Genomic DNA, 7698 nt, shown 5'->3' with positions numbered 1-7698 from the left:
GAAACCTGGCGAGCAAGCTACACCGCGATGCAGAGCGCCTCTCTTGCAGAGTCTGCCACTTGAGTTTGCTAAACATCTCCGTAACGCTATCACGGTTACCAAATAACCCTGTGACGAAACACGCTGCTCTTCTTTGGATCTTCTCTATCTCCTCCGTCAACCCGATCTGGTACGGATCCCACACTGATGAGCATAACTCAAGTATAGATCGAACGAGTGTTTTGTAAGCCACCTCCTTTGTTGATGGACTACATTTTCTAAGCACTCTCCCAATGAATCTCAACCTGGTAGCCGCCTTACCAACAATTAATTTTATATGATCATTCCACTTCAAATCGTTCCGCACGCATACTCCTAGATATTTTACAGAAGTAACTGCTATCAGTGTTTGTTCCGCTATCATATAATCATACAATAAAGAATCCTTCTTTCTATGTATTCGAAATACGTTACATTTGTCTATGTTACGGGTCAGTTGCCACTCCCTGCACCAAGTGCCTATCCGCTGCAGATCTTCCTGCGTTTCGCTACAATTTTCTAATGCTGCAACTTCTCTGTATACTACAGCATCAACCGCGAACAGCCTCATGGAACTTCCGACACTATCTACTAGGTCATTTATATATATTGAGAGGAATGATAGAGGACAGTAAATAAAGCAGCAATTAAACGAGGACGTATAGTTTCAAAAATGGTGCAAATGGCTCTGAGCACTATGGGACTTAACATCTGAGGTCATCAGTCTCCTAGAACTTAGAACTTCTTAAACCTAACTAACCTAAGAACATCACACACATCTATGCCCTAGGCAGGATTCGAACCTCCCACCGTAGCTGTCGCGCGATTCCAGACTGAAGCGCCTAGAACCACAGGGGCAACTCCGGTTTCCCATTGAAATGGAAACCGCTAGACATGTTTAAATGTTTCAGGGCAGAAGAGCAGTTGAGGTGATAATCTAAGAGAGGCGTGAGTAAGAGAGAGAATAGAGGAGAAATTAACAATGAATAAATGTAAGACGAAATCTTTTGCATAATTTTTGGAGGATGTACTAATGGATGGAGGCGAAGAGAGAGACGTGTTTGAAATAACATAAAATACTTTTAAAGCGTCCATCTAGAATGATTATTTTGTATCTAGACAGGCTGAAAATGAAATAATAATAGAATATGTAACAAACTGTATATTCAAAAGGATCTCACATCAATTAAATAGCTAACTCAAAAGAAAACTAACTCAAATTTTATTTTATATGTTGTTAAGTGATCTTCCACTGGCTATCAACGAGAAAAAATGAAGAGAAAGACGTAACAAAATGTTTTAAGAACTCTAATATTTTATCTGGAATATCACATTATTTTGTACTTCTATCATGCGTCTTGGTATAGAATCTACACTACTGGCCATTAAAATTGCTACACCAAGAAGAAATGCAGATGATAAACGGGTATTCATTGGACAAATATATTATACTAGAACTGACATGTGATTACATTTTCACGCAATTTGGGTGCATAGATCCTCAGAAATCAGTACCCAGAACAACCACCTCTGGCCATAATAACTGCCTCGATACGCCTGGGCATTGAGTCAGACAGAGCTTGGATGGCGTGTACAGGTTCAGCTGCCCATGCAGCTTCAACACGATCCACAGTTCATCAAGAGTAGTGACTGGCGTATTGTGACGAGCCAGTTGCTCGGCCGCCATTGACCAGACATTTTCAATTGGTGAGAGATTTGAAGAATGTGCTGGCCAGGAAAGCAGTCGAACATCCAGAAAGGCCCGTACAGGACCTGCAACATGCGGTCGTGCGTTATCCTGCTGAAATGTAGGGTTTCGCAGTGAACGCACGTTGGAAGAGTGTATTCGTCATCGCCATACTGGTGTATCACCCGGCGTGATGGTATGGGGTGCCATTGGTTACACGTCTTGGTCACCTATTGTTCGCATTGACGGTACTTTGAACAATGGACGTTACATTTCAGATGTGTTACGACCCGTGGCTCTATCCTTCCTTCGATCCCTGCGAAACCCTATACTTCAGCAGGATAATGCACGATCGCATGTTGCAGGTCCTGTACGGACCTTTCTGTATACAAAAATGTTCGACTGGTCCTGGCCAGCACATTCTCCAGATCTCTCACCAACTGAAAATGTCTGGTCAATGGTGGTCGAGCAACTGGCTCGTCACAATACGCCAGTCACTACTCTTGATGAACTGTGGATCGTGTTGAAGCTGCATGGGCAGCTGTACTTGTACACGCCATCCAAGCTCTATCTGACTCAATGCCCAGGCGTATCAAGGCCGTTATTACGGCCAGAGGTGATTGTTCTGGGTTCTCAGGATCTATGCACCCAAGATGCGTGAAAATGTAATCACATGTCAGTTCTAGTATAATATATTTGTACAATGAATACCCGTTTATCATCTGCATTTCATCTTGGAGTAGCAATTTTAATGGCCAGTAGTGTAATTCTCTATTATTCCAATCTCGTGCATCGCGCGGAGAAAACAAGTACTTATATCTTTCCGTGCGAGCTCTGATTTCCCTTATTTTAGTACGATGATCGTTTCTCCCTATCTAGGATGGCGTCAACAAAATATTTTTGCATTCGGAGTAGAAAGTTGGTGATTGGAATTTCGTGAGAAGATTCCGCCGCAACGAAAAACGCCTTTGTTTTAATGATGTCCACCCCAAATCCTGTATCATTTCAGTGACACTCCCTCCCCTATTTCGCGATAATACAAAACGTGCTGCCCTTCTTTGAACTTTTTCGATGTACTCCATCAACCCTATCTGGCGAGGATCCCACATCGAGCAGCAGTATTTTTAAAGAGGACGGGCAAGCGTAACGAAGGCAGTCTCCTTAGTGGATCTGTTGCATTTTCTAATATCCTGCCAATAAAACGTAGTCTTTGATTATCCTTCCCCACAAGATTTTCTGTGTGTTACTTCCAGTTTAAATTGTTCTTAATTGTAATTCCTACGTATTTAGTTGAATTTACGGCCTCTAGATTTGATTAATTTATCGTATAACCGAAATTTAACGGATTCCTTTTAGCACTCATGTGGAAGACCTCACACTTTTCGTTATTTGCATGACATTGCCACTTTTCGCATCATACGTATATCTTTTATAAATCGTTTTGCATTTTGTTTTGGTCTTCTGATGACTTTATTAGTCCATAAACGACATCATCATCTTCAAACAGCCTAAGACGGCCGCTCAGACTCTCTCCTGAATCGTTTATATAGATAAGGAACAGCAAAGGGCCTATCACACTATCTTGGGGAACGCCAGAAATGAAGAAAAATTCTGGGCCTACCTAAAATCACGAAGCGGGTCGAGAGCTTCTATCCAGTCTGATGTGGCATGAGAAGACAGCAAAAGGAAAGCTCAAGTTTTAAATCTCGCGTTCAAGAAATCATTCACACAGTCATTTGACCATCGGACAGACTCACGTGTGGACCACATAGTACTAAGCATCCCTGGCGTAGAGAAACAGCAGGAACATTTGAAAGAAAACAAATCACCTGCTCCGAATTGAATCAGAATTCGGTTTTAGAAAGAGTGCTTCGCGGCATTGGCCCCTTACTTACCTTCTTGAATGTATGGCGAATCTCTCGCCCAGGCCACTGGGAAAAGCGCAGGTGACTCCTGTCCAATAGAAAGGAAAGGGAACACACCCGCATAATTACAGATCAGTATCCTTAACATCGGTTTGCAGCATAATTTTTGAACACATTCTGAGTTAGAATGTAATAAATTTCCTTGACACAGAAAAGCTTACGTCCGCAAACCAGGACGGATTTCGAAAGCATCACTCGGGCGAAATCAGCTCTCCCTTTACCAGGTGTACCGGTATGAAATGAGCGTTTTCTTTTTGTGAAAATGAAACACTAATTTTGAATTGAAAAGTAAAAACATTTTATTCAAAGTACTGACCATTGCTTTCTATACAGTTTGACCACCTTTCTGGCAATTTGTGGACCGTACGCCAACAGAAATGTTCGTCTTTTGAAGCAAACCAATCAGACACCCAATTTTCGAGTTCTTCGTAGGAATCGAAGTGTTCTTCAGCCAATGCGTGTCCCATTGATGAAAACAAATGTTAGTCGGAAGGGGCCAGGTCTGGTGAATACGGCGGATGGGGTAGCAGCTCCCAGCCAAGTGTTTTGAATGTATCCCGAACCAGTTTTGCTTTGTGTGCAGGTGCATTGTCGTGTAAAAAAATTACTTTGCCATGTATTCTGGCCCATTCTGGTCTTTTTTCGATCAATTGCATAGTTCAAATTGATCATTTGTTGTCTGTAGCGATTAGTATTCACAGTTTCACCGGATTTTAGAAGCCCATGATATACCACACCATTCTGATCCCACCAAACACAGATCATTGTCTTCTTGCCAAATCAATCTGGTTTTGTAGCCGATGTTGATGGTTGTCCCGGATTAACCCATGATTATTCCCGTTTAGGATTCTTAAAATAATTCCATTTTTCATCGCCAGTAACAATTCGATGCAAAATTGATTTTCTTTCATGTCTCCGAAGCAAAATTTGACAAATGGTTTTTCGGTTTTCCATCTGTCTTTCACTCAATTCATGTGGCACCAATTTTCCACACTTTTTAGATCTTTCCCATAGCTTTCAAACGGTCAGAAATGGTTTGTTGTGCAACATTTAGCATTGCTGCCATTTGCTTCTGACTCAAAGTATCATCTTCATCCAATATTGCTTGCAATTCAGCGTCTTCGAACTTTTTTGGTGGCCTTCCACGTTCTTCATTTCTTACATCAAAATCATTATATCTGAACCGTTGGAACCATCTTTTGCATGTTGCTTCTGGTAGAGCATGATCACCATATGCCTCGACAAGCATTCGATGCTACTCTGCAGGAACTTTTCTAAATGAAAACAAAAAATTAATGCTTTCCGCAAATCACCACTTTTTGGTACAACATTCGACATTGTTAACACGATGAAAACATATGATGTTGTTTGTTCCATGACTTGATGTATACTAAATATCTTTGACAGATGTCATACCAACCAAAAAAAAAATAAATTAAGGCGCGTTCACAACAAATGTTCCCTATCGACACATTTGTATCTTAACGCTCATTTCATACCGGTTCACCTGGTAGTCGCATGACATCCTGCGAACCATGGAGGGAGGACAACAGGCGGATTCTGTATTCCTAGATTTCTGTAAAGCGTTTGACACTGTGCCCCACTGCAGGCTGTTAACGAAGGTCCGATCGCAGCAAATAGGTTCCCTGATACGTGAGTGGCTCGAAGAGTTTTAAGCACTCGAACCCAGTATGTTGTCCTCGACGGCGAGTGTTAGTCAGAGACAACGTTATCGTCAGGAGTGCCCCAGGGAAACGTGATAGGATCGCTCTTATTCTCTGTACACGTAAATGAATATGTGAGACACGAAAACTGAACTACTGATTTTAGATATCAATTATACTAGGAGGCCAACAGAACTTATATAATTCCAAGGGAACTTTGCGTTAGATGTACACAAAGGAAAAAAATCATGTGTATACACAGCCATTAGGAGAGGTAAAAGGAAGCAGAAAGACAAATGTGAAGTCTTCCTTTGTCTCTGACGTTGCTACCAACTTCTACCACGCGTAACGATCAGGTAGTATGGCAGAGACGACACACGAAAGTAATTGTAGGGACCTCCATGTTTAAATGTTGCAGATAGTTCATTTGCAGTAACGCACGCATACCAGACAACTACAGTGCTGCAATTGCTATGTCGTTGATGTCGTCAACAGCGGAAAACGAAACGTAGAAACGAAGCCGTGGGGGACAACAAACGTTGTTTATTAGCGTCGTTTCTTCACTTACTTCGGCCTAAGAGTAAACGGACCTAACTCTGTGTTTGTTTCCCAACGTCACCACAAAATTTAGTGTGTTCCTAATTTTCAGTACCTTCATTCTCAGTAGCTACAACGTTTCGTATTATGGGGAAACTATATTTGCTTTAGGCTATGCCTCGAAGAAGTCTGTCGGACTGAAAGACGAAGCGGTAGAGAGATAATTCCTGTGTAAATAAATGTAAATGCCATGTGACTAGGACCTCCCGTCGGGTAGACCGTTCGCCGGCTGCAAGTCTTTCGATTTGACGCCACTTCGGCGACTTGCGCATCGATGGGGATGAAAGGATGATGATTAGGGCAACACAACACCCAGTCCCTGAGCGGAGAAAATCTCCGACCCAGCCGGGAATCGAACCCGGGCCCTTAGGATTGACGGTCTGTCGCGCTGACCACTCTTTTTTTTAAAATACTGTTCTCATTTTGTTCGATTTTGTTCGTTGCATTTGTTCTGTGCGGATGTCACATGACACCCGTTCAAGTTCAATGTTAAGCCGTTGAATAAGTTTTTTATTACAGAGGGCAGCTAACCCTCTGACCGAACACACTGAGCTACTGTGCCGGCTCCACTTAGCTCCCGGAGGCGGGCATTTCTGTGTAGAGAAAATAATAGGAGTAATGCAGATGGTTAAAAAAAAATGGTTCAAATGGCTCTGAGCACTATGGGACTTAACAGCTATGGTCATCAGTCCTCTAGAACTTAGAACTACTTAAACCTAACTAACCTAAGGACATCACACACATCCATGCCCGAGGCAGGATTCGAACCTGCGACGGTAGCGGTCGCGCGGCTCCAGACTGTAGCGCCTAGAACCGCTCGGCCACTCCGGCCGGCTGCAGATGTTGCTAACGACAATTCAATTGTCGTTCCGAAAGATAAATATAAATGTCCACTGAACATAATTACAATAAATTCTGATAACTGTTATTGCGGTCTGGTGAATTTACAGTGCAGTTTTTGTAATTCAACTCATTTCGCGACTGAGCTGACTTTGCGCACTAGAACGGCACTAAGATAGTGTTGTCATAAGCCGTTAACACAAAATCAATTTTTGAACGCAGTGTATCAGAGACTCCCTTTAAATGATCGAGCTGGTAAAGAGATCAAACAATTGTTTCAAGAATACACGTAACTTACAATGCAGCATTTGCCTCGGATCAGTTCTAAAATTTGAGACACTTTAAGATACATGACATTCGGTATCACAGATCCACTGATGCAACTGGTCGAATTTTGGTGTCTTCCTCAGCCCACTGGCGTCACTGGATCCGGATATGGAGGGGCATATGGTTAGCACATCGTTCTCCTGGTCGTATGTCAGTGTAAGAGACCGGAGCCGCAACTTCTCAATCAAGTAGCTCCTCAGTTTGCCTCACAAGGGCTGAGTGCACCCCGCTCCAAGTGAAAGATCGAGAGAAACTGCTTAAATACCAATGCATAGCAACTATTACGAAATTTTGACAGACTTGTCATAGCTTACTTTGGGATTAAGACTAAAACGCCAAGCGTCGTATCTCCACACGACGTCCTCTAGATTATTTTCCTACGGACATCTTGGCTCCAACTGGATCCTTCTGGAATTTAGTAATTCGGATCACTAGACACTGCATCGACAATGACACCCTAAGGCCGGAGCAATAAGTCTTTAGGAATCACCACTCAGCAACACAACTTCCCTGCCTAATTGAACATATAACACACGGCTACACACGAAAAAGGCCACAGGGACTGTGTTCCTGGACATCGAAAAAACTTTCGACTGTCTCTGACACAACGGCCTGATTAGCAAACTAAGCGATGTAGGTT

The sequence above is a fragment of the Schistocerca serialis genome, chromosome 12, assembly GCF_023864345.2.
Source record: "Schistocerca serialis cubense isolate TAMUIC-IGC-003099 chromosome 12, iqSchSeri2.2, whole genome shotgun sequence".
Classification (NCBI taxonomy): domain Eukaryota; kingdom Metazoa; phylum Arthropoda; class Insecta; order Orthoptera; family Acrididae; genus Schistocerca; species Schistocerca serialis.
The sequence above is the reverse complement of the archived record's forward strand: the minus strand, read 5'-3'. Positions refer to the sequence as shown.